The sequence below is a fragment of the Sapajus apella genome, unplaced genomic scaffold, assembly GCF_009761245.1.
Source record: "Sapajus apella isolate SASKATOON/1434 unplaced genomic scaffold, GSC_monkey_1.0 scaffold9, whole genome shotgun sequence".
In the NCBI taxonomy this organism is placed as follows: Eukaryota; Metazoa; Chordata; class Mammalia; order Primates; family Cebidae; genus Sapajus; species Sapajus apella.
Window position 1 is genome coordinate 29,198,908 of NW_022436949.1, and position 22,597 is coordinate 29,221,504.

Here is a 22,597-nt window from a genome sequence, read left to right on the forward strand (position 1 = left end):
ATTATGTTTCCACATATCTTATAAATCATTGAATTCCCTTTACCTTTCACACCATGCTTTAGTAATTCTAAACATTTTAAACTACTCCAGTGGACTATGGAAAATTCCATTTTCCAAAGAAGACTGTTAAATACATGACTGGCTTTCCCACGGTTGAGATGCACAGTTCCTGTTACCTCTGTTTGCATCTGAGTGGGAGCCTGCATTTTCTCTAACCAGTAGAGTATAGCAGAAATGATCCTAGATATCTTCTAAGGCTTAGTCATGAAAAAAGAAGAGTTTCCACATCTCGCTCTCTGTCTCTCTATGTCTCTTCCTCTCTCTCCTCTCATTCTGTTTCTGTCTCTCCCTCTCCCAATCTCCATTTCCTCTATGTCTCTTTCTCTCCTTCTCCTCATCTCTAGCTCTAACTCTAGTGCTATCAGGATGCTCACCTGTAGAAAGTAGCATCATGCTGTGAGAAGCCCAAAAGAGTTAATGTAAAAAGAAAATAGTTTCCCACATAGAGAGGAACTGAATTACAAAGTCACCAGCCAGCATCAACTGCCACACATGTAAGTCAAACTTTTTTTGTAACCCGCAAAATATGAGTGTAGCAAATGGGAATTTATGCCATTAAATTTTGCTGTAATTTGTATGCAGGCATAATAACTGGTATAGGTGTCATTTCCTTTAGGAATTGGATCCCTGTCCCAGTAACATATTCCAATTTTTTAACTTCTCATATTATACCATTTTATAATGTCCTCAGTATCAGCATTTTTTAAATCAACATCTATTCATCTTCTTAATTTCAGTTTAAGTAGTATCTATTCTAGACTTTATCCCTTAGATCATCATGTTTTTTTTTTAGTACTGCTTATTCCAATATACTCTGTTCTTCCTCTATCAAAACATGCTTCAATTTAATATGATTTATTGTCTAACTTCATTAAAATTTAAGCTCAGCAATGGTAGAATATTCATCTGTCTTGACCATCATTATCCTTTCCTGTGCACAGTAGATTATGCAAATTTGTGATAGTTGCTTAATCAGTTTTCTTCTGTATGAATACACAAATAACACACAGCAAAAATAATTATTATTCAACTTAAATAGCTTAATCAAATTGATAATTTCCACCAACTCAATAGATTTGTAAATCTGACAGAAAAAACCCTTTGAAATTAAAAATACTTTTAATAGCTGCAGTTTAATCTTTCAAGTGAAGATGGATTCTTAGATTTTGCTAAATTGAAAGAAAAAGTGGAGCTAAAATTCTGAACATAGAAAATGTGTTCAATCATTTTGTGTAAGAAAGTGCCTGCAATAAGATCTCTGGTTTTTGAGAAAATAAACAAGCAAATGCTAGAGAGGGCAGAGATACTAGAGAACTATTGTAAGTATAAATGGTATTATTTTTAGCAGTTGTTCTGTATAATATGCAACATGCTTCCCACATTCATTTTTCTACAAATAAAGTTTTCAGTACTCTTGGTCATTTGAACTAGATTTGTGTTTTCTCGCATTATTTGTATTATTGATTGGTGTGATATAATGATATTTGAGAAGAATCGCATAATATATGTAGATGGATATCAGAGTCACCTCCAAGACACTTTCATAAACTTGGTTTAACATCTCTAATATATCTCAAAGTATCATTGCATGTTGTTGGCAGGCTTATTAAATTATTACACAAGCTTATTTTAGCCATAAAGCCAAGGAAAAATATATTTGTCATCATTTTAGCTGTTTTCTAGATGAAATAATGCATGTTAAATAAGTTGACTATAAATCTACACAAAAGACAAGTAATATTAAACCAGAGTCAATAATTAGAAAAATTATTTAGACTAGAAATAAACAAAAACCTAGATATGTTTATACTTACTTCTAAATACCTACCTGTACATAGGCTTGTTGAATAAATTATCTGGCCCTTAGGTTTAATTAAGGAAAATGAAGTAACATATGTTTCAGGTTACTATGACTTAAAAATGTTATTGAGGTATTTCTCTTTTCAAAAAATTTTTGAAGACTGGTTTTAGGCAAATTTCTGACTGTCATCTATACTGGCCTTTTACCTAGGTGTAATAATTGACTGCTCAGTTGTCAATCATCTTTACTTTTCCAGGAGCATTGATTTGAACATTATGTGTAATTATGGAATTCAAAGCATCATCAAAACATTGGGAAACTATTGGACATAAGAAGGAGTGGTAATTATCTCTTTCACCACTAGAATTACATACGTTCTAATTATCCTGACACAATATCAGGATGTCATCTGAACTAAAACTTCGAGTTTCAACAATAAATCAAATAAACTGAAGCTAGATATTACAGGTATGGATATAGTTTTGGATAAAGTTGGAGATGGAGATAGAAAGAGACATGAACTAGACCATATGTGTGATGCAGGATTTTTCTTTACCCCTTTGCTAGATTCACGGCAGGGGTGTCTGCCCCAACTCAGCAAGCCATGCTCAACCCCTTGTGAGAGGGAACACATGAGAGAGTAAGTGTGGTATCCAGCTGGCTGCTCTGGGCATCAACACAGGGGCAAGCTCCAGGTGGGTCTCCTGGACACACCAGAAGTGTTACCTCATGGGAAATGTAGTCCAGGTGAGGGTGCCTGTAACCCCAAAGTCCCAGAATGGATGTTACAGTGCTCCTTTAGTTCCACCTGGTGTGTTAGCAGCTCAGTTGGCCCCTTGCTTTGTAGCATGGGGCAGCTGCCCTCCATCACTGAGGGAAAAGGGTCAGTGTGACAGCCTTTCTGAGTACCTACATCAGTGGGTCTCAAGCCCTTGTCCAGCATCCAAGAGTGTGATCACATGGATGACTGAAGGATGATGGAGGCGGAGAATTTTACTAAGCAATGAAAACAGCTCTCAGCATAGAGGGGAGCTGGAGAGGAGAGTTGGACAGAAGACTGGAAGGGCAGGTTGTTTTCCCTGAAGTCAGGCTGTCTCTTTTCCCTGAAGTCAGGCCATCCCCTCTCCTACGGACTGAGTCTGGGGTCTTTACAGGCACAGGATGGGGAGTGCATGTCAATAGGTTGTGAGTATGCAAAAAAGTTAAAGTGAAGACACCACTCAAAGGTGGGCATGAAAGTGTAGAAAACTAAATAGGAAAGAGTAGGTAACTGTAAAATAGGTGAAGGGTAAGGATTAATCAGAGGAAAACACCACAAACAGGGAGACATATTCTCAGCCTGGTATAATAATTTAACTTATAGCTCGGTTTGCAGGCTTTACACAGTCTTTGGCTTAGAGGTGGGGTTACACTGGGTACCTACCCCTATCTGCCTAGACAATTAGCTGACTCCTGCTACTGTCATATACATATGAAATTTTCCCGAAATTCAACTAGAAATAATCACTACAACATAAATTTAACATTTCTAAGGATAAGTTTATGTTTTATTCTTTACAAGTCTGTTTCACCTCAAATCAATTTCTCAATCAATGGCATCACAGTATCATAAGAATCCTTTTGCCCAAGTACAAAATATGAAAATAACCTAATTTTGCCTGTCTTATTTTTTCTTCATTAGCCATCAGTCAGAAAATACAGATAGTTGTAAGTCAGAATTATATGTCAAATCTGGCTGTTTTGTGCTATTCAGAAAGACACTATTATAGTTCCAATTCACATAATTTTGTTTTCCCTACTATTATAAAATGTTCTTACTGGAATTCTTGCATGCAGTCAGACCATCCATCTGCAGGCTTCTCTTGTTTTCTCTAGGAGGACTGATTACATTTCAGGATAACTCCTTGACCCATGGGAAATCACACATCATTACTAATCTCTTTGTGTGTGGGGCTACCAAGAGTCCTCTCAGCCAAAATCCCGACGATTTCCTACGGTAGAAATTTCTAAGGCCTTCAGAATTCCTATGGTAGAAAGCAAACATTCATACTCTGTGTTCATCACTCCCAAATTCTTAGAAATGGTGCTTTGGATGTGCCCTCAAGTAAAATGCAAGTTTTTTTCTTTTTTGCAATTATAACAAACCTCTTGTTAGAAACCTGGTGTAAAGTTAACTTCATGTTGTAAATCTCAAATATATACAATAACATTTATTTAAATAAAAAAACTGCCAGATACGGTGGCTCACGTCTGTAACCCCAGCACTTTGGGAGGCCGAGGTGGGTGGATCACGAGGTCAAGAGATCAAGACCATCCTGGCCAACATGGTGAAACCCCATCTCTACTAAAAAAATACAAAAATTAGCTGGGCATGGTGGTGTGTGCCTGTAGTCCCTGCTACTCGGGAGGCTGAGGCAGGATAACTGCTTGAACTCAGGAGGTGGAGATTGCAGTGAGCCGAGATTGCGCGACTGCACTCCAGCCTGGCACCTGGCAACAGAGCAAGACTCTGTCTCAAAAAAATAAAAATAAAAATAAATAAAATAAAAAACCTGGCCAAATGACTGAGCAGGGGAAGGGTAATTTTACAACATTCCTTGTTGTTTTGAACCATGTATCATTTTTCCTTTGTCTAAAGAAAGAAAACCTAAGCATATAGAATACATACATATACACACAGAGACATACACAACCAGACATATATGTTTGTCTGTATGTACTTGTGCATATACTAATCTATGGTAATTAGTAATCTACTCATCTGTTTTGAGTAACAGGAGATAAACATGAATCCCTTGCAGGGTTATGGGCTATATAAAAGATTTACATGCAAACTAGCATCAGTGATTTAATTTAGAAAAGTAAATCCATAGTTTTAACTTAATCATAATACTTCAAAATACGTGAGAAAAAGTTGACAAAATAGAGGTGAAATATAATTGTAGTAGGCGATATTTAAGCACTCTTTAGGAAATTGAAAGAAAAACAGACCCAAACATAGTAAAAGTGTTGAAACATTAGACAATACCACCAACAAGTATGAGCTAATGGGCATGCATAGAATCTCACTCCTAACACTGAATGATATAGTCACCTTTCCATATCTGCAAGAGATTGGTTCATGGATATCTGCAAATATTGAAATCTGTAGTATTTGCATGCAATTTATGCAATCCTCCTGTATGCTTTAAATCAACTCTTTCTTACTTATAATACCTAATATAAGTGATATTTAAATAATTGGTATTTTTACTTATGTTACTTTTAATGGTTCTGTAGTTTTTATTTTTTCAAATATTTTTAATCTGTGGCTAGTTGAATCAGTAGATATGGAACGTCTATTGAACTTTTCTTTTAAGCATATGAAAAGGTTACACTATACTGAGATGCAAAGCATATATCCGCAACAATAAAAGACTGAAATTTTGAAGAGTGTGTTATTTGAACATGTTTTAATTAAGCTAGATGTTATCAGCAAAGAAAATTTTCCTTGTGTTTGGAAACTCAATAGCATACTTCTAACTAAATTATAGGTCAGAGAAAAAATAGAAACCAGCTAGATAAAGAATAGGAGAAAAAAGAAAAGTTAAAAAAAAATAAATAAAAATAGAGAAAAATAAAGAAAACAAATATAAAATTTATAAAAAGACAAGACAGCATATTATTAATAAATAAATTGTACCTCCTGGGAAACTGCAAGATTCTTTGAAATAAAGTGTATGGAAATAAGAGTTATGGCTTGGGACTGGAAACAGTTTAAAAAATTACCATAACATGAGATTGTCTGTCAAAGTATTCTTACCATCAGAGAGAGAATGCCGTCTGTCAAATTGCATCCTGGATGTTGGTGCACAAAAGTAGAAATCAAAGGGTGAGTTGAGGAGGAAGGAAGGCTTCCATGAACACTGAGAGAACACAAACAATCCAGAGTATTTGGCAAAGAAAGAATTTGATAACATTTTGGAAAAAGTAAGATGTTCAGGGCAAGACCTGCTGGGGGTAGTGGTAGAATGGATGGCTCTTCAAGAGTTAGATAATTACTGATTATAAAGTCTAAATTTAACAAGCAGGTGTAGCAAGTTATATTTTGAGTATTAATATGTGATGGGCAGATTACTTGAGAAATTATTTTCCCCACTGCCATCCTCAACTGTATATTAGATTATGGGCCCTTCATTTATACTTGGGACATGTCTACAACCATATTTTTCTGTACTAAATTCAGATAATGTGCAATTCAGTGTGAGATAGAATAGCATGTTTCAAAATTGCTGAAAACCTGTAAGAGATCTGCAGCAATGGCCATTTGCCTAGCTACTGGCTTTTACTCACACATGGAAAGTACAACAGTCCTTTTAAGTTTAAAGTGAGAAGTTTAAGTGAGAATGAATGAAGAGATAAGGAGCTAAAACTGTGAAGTTGCCCCTGACTCTTAACAGCAGCTCAAAGGAGAAAAGCTTGGGAAGCAGGGGATTTAGGAGATTGTCCTACATGAAGTTTGGGAGTATCTAAGAGATGGAGAGAGTGTCTTATCACTTTCCAGCTGTAGTGTAAGCAAGGTAAACCTCTAGATATATCTTATACCATTAGACTTGATGTACATTGGTAAATTTAGCCAAAAAGTCTGAGATTTTAAAACCTAACTTGTGTGAAGAGCCAAGAGTGATATGAAAGTGAATTTGGCATGCGATAATGAAAACATATGTAAGCCTAATAAGCTATGTATCAGAAAGAGTGGATATAAATTAAGAAAATGACATTAGGTAGAAACGAGCTCTTTCTCAATGAATACAGCTATGAGAATAAGCTGTCTTGAGAATGATGTCATTTGTTAGAATCAGTGCCAAACATTTTTTTTTAATGAAGCAAATGTTTGTGAAAATAGATTATACAAACTGTGTCATTCTTGTGATATTCAACTAAATCGGGTCAAGAGGCCGGGAAAAAAGTACTCCAGGCACATAGCACCAGCTGCCTGAATCAAATTTTCTACAAACTATGCTGCTAAAAAGACAGATGTAATCCTAAAACCAACTTTACCTAGTAGTTGCTAAAACCACCTGACCTGACTGGTTTTACCCACTGCTGTCATTCACCAATCAGAGCTTGCCAGCTCCCTAAAGCTTCTCTACAGCCAATAAGGTTTCTTTTGAAACAATACATAACATTTGTCTTTTTTTTTTTTTTTAAAGTTCCCAAACTTCTCTTTGTTCTTCAGTCATCCTGAGTACCATCCAGTCTGTGTGTATGACCCAAACTGCAATTCTTGCTTCCTAAACAAAATACTTTGAAATTAGAGATTTGTCTCTATATTTTATTTGATTTTGACATGTTCTAGAAAGAGGAAAAGCCATTCTAGCACTAAAATGGTTGAAATCTCTTTAACAATATTTCCTCCAGTAGGAGTGATACTCAGAGTTCCAAAGTATTAACTCATCAGAATAAATAATAGAAGAAAGTCTAAAAGAATTTTGAATCTGACTGTAACTGATTTAATAAGTCCAAATCATTGAAAGCGGTTACTGGAATAGAGAAAAAAATGAGTGAATTAGATAAACTTGCCTGCAGTAGAGATGGGGCTCACAGTTAGAAGATAAATTGAAGAATTAAATCACAGAACCAAAATGTCATTGCTTTTAACTCAAATAACTGAGCCTTAAAATACATGAAGAAAAACACCTGAGCCTTATACAATATATTTGTACAATATAAACAGACATATTTTAAATGCTTATTCCTAAGAAAGGTACTGCCTTCTAGTGATGATGTTTCACCTCCTGGGTTGTAGAATTCCTTAAAATTGGGAACAGAATTATTTTTTCACATATATCCAATTGAGGGCTCAAAAGAATAGCCAGAAGAGAGTGAAGTGGGATGGTTAATTTTGAAAATGAGTGATAGGTGGGGCAGTTGGGGTTTGTGGGAGAAGGCAGGGAGGTGGGAAGGGGAAGGAGTGGAATAGGAAGAAGAAATTTTAGCTGAATAAATAAAAATAGTTTCAGCAAATATAGAGGCTTCAGCAAGCATAGTAAATTAAAGCAATTCTAAAGTGATCCGGGAATTTCAATAAAGGAGTAAATCGAGACAGGATTTTGAAAGTGCAAAGCAGAAATGAAGCTTTACACCTGGAAAACTAGCCTATGTAATCATAGGCAGGGAAAATGTTTTTAATCTATTGACAAATAGGCTGTAAAGAATATTTCTTCTTCACGGCAGACACCATCACATAGGATTGGAGATGCAGAAATGGAGAGAATGTCTTCATTCTCTTTGCCCCTAAGAGTTATCCACAGGAGCTGCTTCTTAGTTACTGTTTCTGAATTTCAGGGGGCTTCCAAGTCAATGGTTTAAAAAAAGGGCCCCAGACACAGTGACTCTCAGTAGTCTTAATGACTCAGAAGGCTGAGGCAGAAGGATAGCTTGAGACCAGAAGTTCAAGACCAGCCTGGACACTATAGTCAGACCCTATCTCTAAAAAAAGTAATTAGCTAGGCATAGTGGCATATGCCTATATTCCCAGCTACTCAGGAGGATTACAGACTACATGTGCCTATAGTCCCTCCTACTATCAGGAGGATTACAGAGCCCAGGAGTTTGAGGTTACAGTGAGCTATGATTCTGCCGCTGTCCTTCAGCCTGGGCAAAAGGGTGAAATCCTGTCTTAAAAAAATAAAGAATTCCAAAATTTCCAGTTGTTGCTAGAAATAATTTTTATGCTTCCTGTCAGTTTCCTCAAAGAATCCAGAATAGTGAAATAACTTACAAATAATATGAGAAGCAAATGCAAAATGTTATAATTATGCTAGGGTAAGGTTTAGAGAAAATTCTAATGAAAAGTTTCTCCAATCTAAATTCACAAGTATACCAACATAATTACAGATCTATTTTGTTCACTATCTCTAGTTAGCATGGTGTTATTGGAAACAGATGGTGATTTAGTAAAGTTTAATATCATACATTTCAAAATATGCACATTGGGCTGTGAAACACAAGCTTTGTTATGGCCTTAAAATAATAACCTAAGAAATGCTTTAATGTATCACTCCATAATTGACACCCAAATTTCAATAAAAATCGGAGTTTGAGGTTATTCAGTTTTTAAAAAAAGTTGTTTCTAACATATATTGAACCATGGTATTGAATCAACTGTCACTCTTTGGTACATAATCTGCACTGATATGGAATATGATGAGTTTCTCTGATAAAAGGAAGAAAGAGGACATAGTAAAATACCTGGCACATCAATTCAGTCAACACTTATTTAGAGAGAATTAGATATTTGCCAGGCATTGTTTTAGATACAACACACGAAATGGTGACTATGACAGAAATTTAAACATGATCGATCTGGGTTTAGTTAGATCCAAGTGCTTACTTATTTAATGAGTGAATGAGTTGAAAGTATCTAATTTTGATTCGTGTCTCTAGCACTAAAGTATTATGTTAGTTTTGCCAGCGTCGTCATTTATGTGATGCTCAGTGGCTTCAGCTACACATGAGTACTATTTACCTCACACGGTGGACAAGAAGAAGATAGATGACACTATAACAAAACGAAAGAGCAGTTTATAAGTGTAATTAAGCACTCAGAAGTGATTTTTTTCTATTGTTATTTCTTGGAGTATTGGGAAATTGTTGTTAACTAATGGCCTTTTGGGAATCCATCCAACAGTAACGTCACTTGACTAAATTTTATTCCAATTTAATTTATTGTCATGCAAGCTACTCAATTGTTTTACTTATTAACCATCGTGTAATCTATTATGCCTGAATATGAGGTTAGAATTGTGAAAAAATGATAAAGTAGAAATTTGAATTATTCTACATTAATAGAATGTAACATATCTCTTAATGAAATGTATTACTTTATTTGCCAATACAAATGATAAGTTCAACGTAATGATAGTATATTAATTAATTATGTGCAAATGTTTCCATAAATTCAGTGCAGAAAATGTAACATCATGCTGAAAATCATGAGTACATTAAGGCCAGACTTTTTTTTAAGTGTGAAACAAATGCAGGATTATCTTTATATTCTAGCCATTTTCCAGTTTCTACATTATACGTCACACAGCTGCAACTCATTGAGTCCATTTTGTAGATTTATTTTCACCTTTGTCTCCAGAACACATGTTTATGCTGGCTGTGGTGAAACTTAAGGATATTTAATTTATTATTCTCTGTTACTTGTCACTACGTAATTTTGTTAGTCCCCTCATTTGGCTTTCAGGTACCAGTCTGGATAACTATTTTCCTGCTTACCCCCATGTGTGTGAGACTTTACCTTGGTAACTTGCTTCTTACGTTATTTTGACTAAGATGATGGCTCTACTTTGCCCCAGATAAACTCCTTTCTAGTATTTCGTTGAACTCCTTTCTAGCGATGACAGCCTGATGATAGCCATTTCCTCATCTACTTTCCCATCTGAATCACTTCACGATGTTATCTCATACAAAATATAGTGCAGCAGTTGCTCTCTTATGTTTTCCACAAACTAAATTTCTTTGTGGGCTTTTTTGATCTACCATTGTATTAGTCCATTTTCACACTTCTATTAAAGACATACCAGAAAACGGGCAATTTACAAAAGAAAGAGGTTTAATTGCACTTACAATTCTGTTGGGAAAAGCAGCAAAAGAGAAAGGACTTGTGGAGTGCCTACATATATTGGTTATGAGTAACATATAAGCAAGGAACAACAAACTACAGAAGGCTGCAGGAGGCCTCTGAGGAGGAAGGCCTCTCCATGCATCATGTTCCCGTGCAGGGTAACCTTGGTTCTGTTAACATAAACATTGTGCTCAAAGACGTAAACCCCTTCGTAGCACTATGACATAGCCAGACTTGCAGGTTCCTTGTAAGGTCCATATTCCACCAGATGTGCATAGATAATAAGCTAAGTTAACCACATGTTCTTGTTTTGTGAAACTTGCAAGCCATGACTGTTATCAATCCTTAGGATGATACAACAGTTCCAGCTCACTGATTCACTTCCAGCTCACTGATTCATTCCACCATCACTCCACCCCTACCCTATAGATCAAAGTGATTGTAATTAGTAAATAGTGCAGATGATCAGAGCTCAGGGCCTTCACTGCCTCAAGTAATAAAGTGATGGCCCCCTGGTCCCACTGTCTCTCTTAATCTTTTTCTCATTCCTTTGTCGCCACTGAACTCGGGGTACCCATGAGTGATGTAGGGATGGCTCCCTACATTCTGGTGCCCAATGTGGGGCTCATGGATCCCTGTGTTCTGGGCACTCAATGTGTGGGGCTCATGGACTCCCTACACAATTCCACCTGGTTGGGGAAGCCTCACAATCATGATGGAAGGTAAAGAGGAGCAAGTGACATGTTACATGGATATGGATAGCAGCAGGGAAAGAGAGAGCTTGTGCAGGGACACTCCCATCTTTCCAAACCATCAGATCTCATGAGACTTATTCACTATCATGAGAACATCATGGGAAACACCTGCCTACATGATTCAGTTACCTCCCCACCCACCAGATCCTTCCCACAACATGTGGGAATTCAAGATGAGATTTGGGTGGGGACACAGCCAAACTGTATAAACCATCATCTCATGTTCTGTAGGAAAAGTAGATCCAACCACATGCAATTGCTGATTTAAAATGCTGGCAACAAACTGACCAGCTGATTTAAGATGCTGGCAACAAACTAGTTCCTGGTATTTTTTCCCACGCAAATTATGTTTCTAGTCAGATAACCCTTTCTTTGAATCTCTGAAATTCTTCTTGTGTATGTTTCTATTCCCTTGTTATTTTTTTGGAGTCTTTCTAGACTGTAAATTTTATTGATGTTGACTTGCCTGCCTCTTTGAGTACCTCAGGCAAACAGTCACAAATCTATTTAGGACTCTCAAAACACAACCCTTGAAATTAAACTGTTGACTTGCTATGGCCTGGTCAACACCAGAACCATTTAAATTTTACAACTCAGGCATCTACCCAAACAAATTTTTCTCAACTTTATATACTTTATTTTGCTTCGTTCATTAGTCTAATTTGTTCAATTCATCTAAGTTATCAAATTTGTCGACAGAGTTTCTTGTAGTATTCTTTTTGTTATCCATTTAATGACTGAAATCATTAGTTATGATCTTTCTTTCATTTCTGATATTGGTAATGTTTTTCTCTCTTTATTTACTGGTTATTCCATATAGAGATTTATAGGCTTTATTGATCTTTTCAGAGAACAAGTTTTAGATTTCATTGATTTTCTCTATGGTTTTCTAATTTTAAATTCATTGATTTTTGCTCTAATATTTATCTTTCCTTCTTGTTTTAAACTCAAATTGTTCTTTTTTGCTAGTTTCCTAAGGTAAAATCTTAGGTTATGGAATTTACAGATTTCTTCTTTTATGACATATTTACTTAATGCAATAAATTTCAGTCTCAATAATGCTGCCATTAGATCTCATCAATTTGAATATTTATATTAACTGCATTTTTCTTTTTTTTTTTTTTTTTGAGATGAAGTCTCACTCTGTTTCCCAGGTTAGAGTGCAGTGACACAATCTCAGCTCACTGCAATCTCTGCCACCAGGTTCAAGTGATTCTCCTGCCTCACCTTACAGTGTCTACCACCAAGCCCAACTAATTATTATTATTATTATTATTTGTATTTTTAGTAGAGATAGGGTTTCACCATGTTGGTCAGGCTGGTCTCAAACTCTTGACCTCAGGTGATCCACCAGCCTTGGCCTCCCAAAGTGCTGGGATTACAGGCATCAGCCACCACACCCGGCCCTTATATTAATTTTTATGTAGTTAAAATATTTTTCATTTTCATTGGGTTGCTTCTTTGACCAATGTGTTATTTAGAAGTCTGTTAATTGGGAAATATTTGGTAATTTTATGGCTACCTATTTGGCATTTCTTTCTAGTTTAATTCCATTGTGATCTGAGAACATATTTGTGTTATCTCTAGTCTGTTAAATTTATATTGGATTTTATATCTTAGAATATGGTTTGATTTGATGAATGTTCCATGTGACCTCAAGAAGAAGGTGTATTTTTCTGACTATTGGTTCTATTGGTTGCTGCATTTCTTATATGTCAAATAGCTCAAGTACATTGACAGTGTTGTTCCGGTCAACTACATCTTTATTGATTTTCTGCCTGCTTGATTTGTCAATTACTGGAAGAGGAGTACTGAAGTTCCTTACTATCATAGTAGACTTGTCTTTTTCTCCTTTTAGGTCGATCAGTCTTTAGCTTGACCTTTTTGATGCTCTCTTGTTAGGTACATACAAGTTGAGAATATTTTATTTTGAAAATTGATATATTTATCTTTATATAATATCTCTCTTTGTTCCTGATAATTTTTCTTTTTCACAAGTCAGCTTCTGAAATAAATTAGTTAGTCCTGGTTTCTTTTGATGAGTATGAGATGGTATATATGTCTTTATCCCTTTAATCTACCTGAGTCTTTATATTTAAAGTGATTTATAGTAAACAATATAGTTATATTTATTATCATTATTCTTTCTTACAACTTGTGTCTTTAATTTGGTACATTTACTTCATTCTTGTTTAATACATTTATTTATATAGCTGGATTAATCTGTACCACATTTATAGCTGTTTTCTATAGATTTCCTCTATCTTCTGCCCCAATTCTTTTCTTGCCTTCTCTGGATGTAGTTGAACATGTGTTTTATTCCTGTCTACTTTTCCTGTCAGTCAATGTTACTCTGAAAAAAAAATAGTGATTGGTCTAGAGTTTCCAATATACCATTTAAAGTAGTCTATGACTACCTTAAAATAACACTATGCTGCTTCAGATGTAATGCAAGTACATGATAACAGATTTAAAGTCCCTCCCTTTCATCTCTGTGACACTTTGATCATTCAATTCAATTACACATGTATAATAAACACCTATGACATTATTTCTATTATTGATTTTAACAGTTGTATTTTAGGCTAGTTAATAAAAATAATAAAATATTTCATTTTGCCTTCATTCCTTCCTTATATAATGCTCTCTCTTGTTTATGTAGATGTATGTTTCTGATGTAAATCTCCTTGCACTGGCTGAAGAATTTCTTTTTACTAGTGAACATCTGCATTCCTCAACTCATGGTCCCTTTCTTCTGTCTTCTTTGCCAGATAAAGGTGAATCTTTGTGACTCTCCTTCCATAGTCACATCTCATCCTGACTCTTACCTCAGCAGGGGAAGGAGCTCTGTTTTTAGAAACTCATATGTTGAAGTAGACTCACATAGATAGTTTCAGTGCTTGTGGACATCATTGAGTGTCTTTGCTATGATGTTTTATACAGAAATGAAAATAAGAACATAATGACAATGGGAGGCTGTTCTTGTTACCTAAAAGTTTTATCACAGAAAAAAAATGCAACATTTCTTGGAGGATATTCAAAGTGAAAAAACAAAACAAAACAAAACACAATGTAAGATTATGTTTACCTAAGGTAACTTAGTATTTGCTAAGAGCACTTAGAGCATTTGCCCACACATGCAAAAATTAAGACATGTTCTACAAATGATTTCTATGCTGTTTCAATTTGAGTACAGAAGACAAGGACTATAGCTGTCCATGAAGCATGCCAGTTTAAGAAGGCAAGAGAGGCTTCCAGAAATAATTCAGCTATTGAATATATACTTAAAAGTCAGATGATCTCATTCAGTGTGAGAAGTTAGACACAAATAGTAGTTTGAGAGTGGTCTGAGAGTGTTGAAAGGGTGAAAAAAAAAGAAAGTTGTCTGTGGCAGAAGAAACAGAAAGCATGAATTGTTTGAGATAGAAATAAAAGCTTGGCAAACTATTAGAAAGAAGGCCCATATGGTGTGTGCAAGAGTGTCATGAGATAGGTCTAGATAACTTAACTTTTTGGATTTTAAGATAAGGATAATGCAAAACCATTAAATATTTTAAACGGTATTGAAACAGTTGTTAATTAAATGAGTCTCCACTGGAAAAAAATTAGGAGGACATAAAATGGCTTGTTATTTTAAAAAAAATCATGTATAAAGTTGTATGGAGAATGGATTGCAGAAACACAAAGAAAATGTGACTAGAAGAATTAGGAAGCAATTGCAATTGTTCAGATGAGAGATTATGTTGGAAAATGATGTGGGCCAATGGAAATACATATTGCGTTAAATATCTTAGAGTTACAATTAACAGAGCTTGTTGCTTAAAGAGGCTGAGTAAGGGAAAAGAGGTACCAATGCCTCTAGATTCTGACATAAGCAATTGTGTGATTTGTTATACCAATTAATAATTTAAGGCTTGCCTTGCATTCATTTCTTTATTAACAAATATCTATGGGCTGGGTGTAGTCGTTCCTGCCTATTACCTCAACACTTTGGGAATCTGAGATAAGAGAAAGATCACTTGAGGCTAGGACTTTGAGGCAAGCCTGGGAAACATAGTGAGGCCCTGTCTCTAAATAAAAAATTGATTAATTAATTAATAAAATAAAAACTTTAGCCAGGCATAGTGGCACACACCTGTAGTCTTACTACTCACAATGCTGAAGCAGGAAGATTGCTTGAATCCAGAAGTTATAGTGAGCTGTGATAGCATTGCTGCACTCCAGCTTGGACAAAAGTGTGAGACAGTGTCTCTTAAAAAAAAGGAAAAAAAAAGGGCCGGGCACGGTGGCTCAAGCCTGTAATCCCAGCACTTTGGGAGGCCGAGGCGGGTGGATCACGAGGTCAAGAGATCGAGACCATCCTGGTCAACATGGTGAAACCCCGTCTCTACTAAAAATACAAAAAATTAGCTGGGCATGGTGGCGCGTGCCTGTAGTCCCAGCTGCTGGGGAGGCTGAGGCAGGAGAATTGACGGAACCCAGGAAGCGGAGGTTGCGGTGAGCCGAGATCGTGCCATTGCACTCCAGTGTGGGTAACAAGAGCGAAACTCCGTCTCACAAAAAAAAAAAAAAAAAAAAAAAAAAAAGGAAAAAAAACCCACAAATATTTACAGTCTGGCACAGGGACTCTCACCTGTAATCCAAGCACTTTGGGAAGCTGAAATGGAAGGATCACTTGAGGCCAGGAGTTGGAGACCAGCCTGGGCAACACAGTGAGACCTCGTCTCTATGAAAATTGAAAATAAATAAAAAATAAAATTTTAAAAAAATTACAAAGAGACTATCATATAGTCACTAATAATTAGTGCAACTTAAGAGTTGTCAGTGGGGTAAATAAAAGTCAATTAAGCAATTACAAAACTCGAAAATGTAACAGGTTGCTTTGAAAACAGATAGTAACATACTTAGGTCACGTTTAAAGGGTGCAATAGTCTTCCAAGGGGAACTAACATTTGGGGCAAGATGAAGGGATAACTTACAGTTGAATTGGGAAAGACTGTTCATAAATGGTAGAAGTAAAATCACTTCAGTCATTGCAGGGGCCTATGGGTACAAAAAACAAATCCAAAGAAACTTGGCTGGAGATGAGGGAAATAGAAAGCTGTAGGGGAGTGATAGAAGAGGTAATGTAAAGAGAGACAGAGGTCAAAAGATACAGGACCCTACTACTAGAGGTCAAAACTGATCATAAGTCACATAGAGACCATCATTTTTATCATAGGAATAGATTCATTCAGTTAGACATTCATGAACTTGAAAATCTATCTATGACTCTAATTATATGACTGTCTTATTTATAATGTCAAGTACTAGGCATATAATTTTCATAATTTGCTTAATTTCCTTTACTGTGACAAAATCATTTTTATGGTTCTTAAAATGAAGCTGTTATTGAAGTTACCACTCAATGCAGAAAGAAAAAATTGTCACTGGTAAAATTTTGCATTTGTAACTTAGGTATTTAGTTGATATGACATGTAGGTCAAAACATTTGTTTCTTTGTTAGAAGCCTCCATTACAGGCTGACATGTATTATAAAATTTATTAAGCATGTGGGAGGGGTGCTATGTACAGCATTGTGTTGCTTAACAAAATCTGGTTACCTTAATAAATAATAGGAAACCTATTATCTATGCATTGTTTTGCTTAGCTTATATTAGAGTTAGATTTTCTTGATTTTTCCATGTACTATTCAAGTGACTAGGAAACTGAACATACTATATTCTAAAATCATTGGGTTAAAATTCTATGCTGCACAGAAATATGAAAATTTTAATTTCAACTTGTAATTTATTTTTAGTATTTTTCGTGTTAACATACAAAAAGTGTTCCTTAATTCTCTGCATTAAAATATGTATAAAACTAATAGTATTAAAGAAGAAAGTATCCCTCATCATTTAAGCACATTATAATAGAATTCATAAAAAGCCAGGCTATTATACTATAATACTGCTTTGTGAAAAGAAATAATGTGGGAAAATTATATTCTTTGAGTTTGTATTTATAGGCTAACCTTATTTCAAGATAATTTCATATCAGCTATTATTAAAATATTTAAATATAAAACTGAAAATTATATTCAAAATTTGTATGTTTATTTCATGTTAATATATTCCACAGAAAATGAGAGTCTAGTGATACCTGGAATTAAAAGCTAAAAGACAGAAAGACAATATGGTACAGTGATTATAAAAATATTGTTATTTAAGACTGATTTCTAAATCTACCTCTGCCATCATTTCTCATAATATGCTTTAACACCACACTTCTAGATCTGTCTTACTTACTAGGAAACTTACCTTCTTATACATTAAAATTCTTCTGGTTTTTAGTACAGATAAATCCAATTATATTGATTGGAACTAATTTAAAAACAAGAGACGTTTTAGTTTCTATGATCAAAACCACCCATATACTAAATTTAGGTAAAGCTATGTCTGGCGGCTAAAAAAAAAAAAAAAAAAAACTCACCAAGATCCTACTTTCTCAAAGTCTCAGTTTCCCGGCCGGTAAAAGAAAAGAAGAACCATAATAGTAGAATCCACCTATACAATCATTATGATGTTTAGATAAGTAATGTGCTTCTGATCCACCTATACAATCATTATGATGTTTAGATAAATAATGTGCTTCTGAAGTCAGGAACATAAAAGTTCTGTATAATTACTTGCTATTTAATAGTTACTTTAAATATCTTACTTCATACTTTTAATTTAAATAAATTTATAAAATGTTATCATTTGATATAGCACCATAAACCCGATATATTTTGGAATATATTTAATGAACTAGGCATTAATAATCAAAACTTTAATTTTTGACTGATTAAAATATTGAAAAACTCAATTAATGAAGCACCATGTTCATGAATTTGAAGATTGAATGTTTTTAAAATGTGTTTGCTCCCTGAATTCATTTTTAGATTTACTCAATCAAAATCCATTAGATTTGCATAGAAGAGAGTGAACTGAGTCTGACATCTGACCAACACAATTTTGTTAAGTAAATAAAATTGAATGTTTACACTAAATGATTTGCAGACAAACTCTAAGTCTATAAAAATCAAACCAATGGGTTCTGGCATAAAGTAGACATGCATAAACATGGAACAGAATAGACTGTACAGAAATTGATCCCTCCGTTTACATATGGTAAACTGATTTTTGACAAGCATATGATTCAAGTGTATGGGAAGGGATAGTCTTAAGAAAGCATACAGAAAATAAAAGTCATTACAACTGTTAGTTTATACCACTGGCAAATATTATATTAAAATTAATTACAGGTCTAAATCTAAAAGTTAAAACAACAAAATTTCCAGGAAAAAAAAGAAATATTCATTTCCTTAGGGTATGCTAAAGGCTTTTAGCTAGAACACTATAAAAATACCACCAAAAAAGAAGAAATGATAAATCTGATTTAAGTAACATTAAAATCTGGCCTTCAAAAGACTTTGTTAAGTAATAAAGACAAATCACAGGGAGGGAAATATATGTTTAATATAAATATATGACACCTTTATAATATCTAGGAAATATTAAGAAACTTAAACTCAGTCAAAGAAGACAACACAATTAGAAGAAGAAACTTTAAAAAATAACAAACATGAATTGACATTAAACTCATGGAGAGATTCTCAGAATCATTAGTCATAAAGGCTATGAAAAATAAAAGTATAATTGTATACTACTTTACACCCATTAGAATGAGTAAAATATAAAGGACTGTTATTACCAAGTTTTCATAACACAGAGTCACTAGACCTCTCAAACATTGCCTATGATGTTCAAATCCAAAAAACCACTTATGAGAACAGATTGGCATTTTGTTACAAAATTCATTGCCTACTTGTCATTAAAAAATAACAAATCCTAGTATTTTACCTAATCTATGTCCATATAAAGTCTACAGATAAATAGTTATAGTGGCTTTATTCACAAGTGCCAGAAACTGAAAACAAACCAATAGTCCATATATACTTGATTAAATATTTAATATAATTTTATAGCAAAATACTACTCAACAATAAAAAGAATGAAGCCCCTCTACCTTCCACAAAATTAATGAATATCATTTTTTAAATGCCTAGTGGAAGAATTCAGACACAAAGAGCACATATTGTATTATTCAATTTGTGTGTAAGGTCTAGAACAGACAAACCTATTTTCTGGAGATATAAACCATATTAATGGTTGCCATTATGATAGAGGAAAGCAGATTTATAAATAAATAAATGAAGTCAAGGGAATAATCTGAGGTTATGCTTATGTATTACATCTTAAATATGGTGCTTGTTATATGTGTTATATTTTATCAAAACTCAATGAGCTATTTACTAGAAGCATTTATATTTTATCGTATGAAATTTATAGCTCAAAAGAGATGACTAAAATATTATGTTCTAAGGAAAAAAGTCCATTGAAAGTATCTACAATTTCATGGTCATTAACCATCAAATGTAACATGAAATAAGAAGGCTGACAATTTTATAAAAAAGGAAAAATGTGTAAAAGAAGAGCAAGTTATAAAAAATACACTCTTCAGAAATACAGCAATACATAATAATGCTCATAAAAATGCACACAACAGAAAACATTAAGATATCAGACTGCACATGGTGGCTCATACCTATAATCCAAACTATGTAGGAGGCTGAGGCATGAGAATTGCTTGAACCTGGGAGGTGGTGGTTGCAGTGGAGCTGAGATCACAGCAATGCACTCTAGGCTGGGATACAGAAATGAAACCCTGTCTCAAAAAAAAAAAAAAAGAAAAAGAAAAAAGAAAAAGACAGAAAGAGAGGAAGGAAAGAAGGGAGGGAGGGAGGGAGGGAAGGAAGGGCAGGGGGAGGGAGGGAGGGAGGGAATCCTCAAAATTACAGTATGTGCATGTGTTTCAATAATTATTATTTGTGTGCCTGTTATGGCTCAGTTAGTCAATAAAAATATGTGTTGTTGATGTACTTTAACAACACGTACAGATTTTAGAAGAGTTTTGTTTATGCAGAAAGGATGATTTTATATGTTCATCAGTATGATAAAACTTTAATGTAATTTTAGTTATTTTAGCAGTTCTTATGCTAAAGTGCTGAGGCTTGTGCAGTAAATGGTGCTATCATTCTGTTTCTGCATAGAAATTATTAAATCATCCTCAAAATCTACCCTGCCCTCCCTTTTCTCCAAACCTTCTTTCTCTTCAAAATCTCCTTAGAGGGTATGTGACATCATAATACACTTACAGTCAGATGCTTGAACAATCTCAGTCTTAAATCCCTTAACATTTTGAAACAGTATTAATTAATATCAACAAACATTCATTTATTTAAATTATATATATATATTACTTTATATAACATATATATTTACATTATATATATATTTATATATAATATATATATATATATTACTTTCTTTTTTAAAACTGCAGCACTTTATTTTTCCTTTATGTAATGACCTGTTTCTGTTGCTTGGGTGTAATATTCTCACATAATAGTAGAAAACAAAAATTGGCATCTCTTAAAGAATGAAGAATTGCTTACAAAAGCCTTACATAAATTAAAAGGATAAGTAAATTTATAGGTATAAATACAAGCAGCTTCCAGCTGAAGGCAGGATAGAGCCCACAATGTTCTGGCAGGAAAACTTCAGGTACTCTTATAGCCAAGATCTACATCATCTCTCTTCTGGATAATTTAAATAGAGTCTTTGCAAGCGTACCTTCCCCTTATTATTTACTTTCACTGTTATAAAACTTTTATTTTTTTCCTCTTTGTTCTAAAAATAATTCCTAACAACCTTCCCATAACTTAAAAAACTTTATTAGAAAATGGTTATAGTACAATTACCTAGAGGTTTAGCAATAATGCAGACATTTTGGGAGATTGATTTGATTTTGTTTGATTTTAGAAAAGCTTTTCAATCCCTTTTATATTTAGGAACGTGAAAATTATTGCTAAGGACAGCTTTCATAGAGTGGTTGGGGTAAAAGCCTTGGTGACTCTTATGGGAATTTTTATGTATTATGCTCAATATCAGGCACTTTGAATGTTACTGGAAATGCAAAAATTAGTAAGCAAAGGATAAATTCAAAGTTGAATAAGTAGCCTATTTAAAGTTAAAAAAATAGTAATAAATGTCTAAAAAATCTTCTAGTATTAAGCTTGTATATGTAAAGATTACATGGTAAAAATATTGATATATTTGCATTAATATATATCACATACCTTAACAATTTGTATTGCATTATTTCTTCCTTTTTAAAGGTTTTGAGATTTGTTGTTGTTGTTTTATTTGTTTTATTGTGTTTGTATCTGTTTTTGAGACAGGGTCTTGCTCTGTTACCCAGGCTGGCATGCAGTGATACGATAATAACTCACTGTAAGCTTGACTTTCTGGGCATAAGCAATCCTCACACCTCAGCCTCCCAGGTAGTTGGGACTATAGGCACACACCATCACACCTGGCTATTTTTTTTTTTAAATTTAATTAATTAATTTTTTTTGGGGGGGTAAAGATAATGTCTTACTACATTGCCCAAACTGGTCTCAAACTTTTAGCCTCAAACAATCCTCCCACCTCAGCCTCTCAAAATGCTTGAATTATAGGTTTGGACTACATTGCCCTGCCCACTTCTAGAGATATTTTAGAAAACAAAACAAAACAAAACAAAACAAAAACTGTAACAACCTGATGCAATACCCCCAAAGTCTCAGTAATTAAATATGAATAATCTCTAAATTCAATGTCTAACAGAACATTCTTTTTACTTACAAGTCTTCCAGTATCCCCAGAAAGGATAGTTGCATTTCCATGACACCAATATGGATATCATAGCATAGATATGAAATTACCAGCCAAGTTCAAACAATACCAGTGAAAGAATAGACTGATACTAAATGAATGATTCAGAGAAAATGATTGCCCCCATCAGCAAGATTTATATTTATCTCTGGATATGGAGTTTTTGAAAAAATAAAATATTTTAAGTAAAGCAATACAGTTAGTCCATGTAATCTTTTGATCTTTGTTGTGATCATTATTCATATTTTGTCAACCTATTTTAAATAACATTCTCTACTTGGTAAACATAGAAACCTTAGAGATCTTTACAGATCTGTATCCATTTAATGGAAAACAATCATATTACTAGACTCCTGGCAGAGTGTGAAATCTCCATGTAGTTATAATATATGCTTACTTTAATGACATTATTTTAATGTAATCCCATTTGCCTATCTTAGTTTTTGTTGTCTGTGCTTCGGATGTCAAATCTAAAAAATCAATGTGTAGACCAATGTCATGTATTTTTCCCCTATGTGTCCTTTAAGTATTTCTATGGTTTCAGATATTATGTGTCAGCCTTTAATTC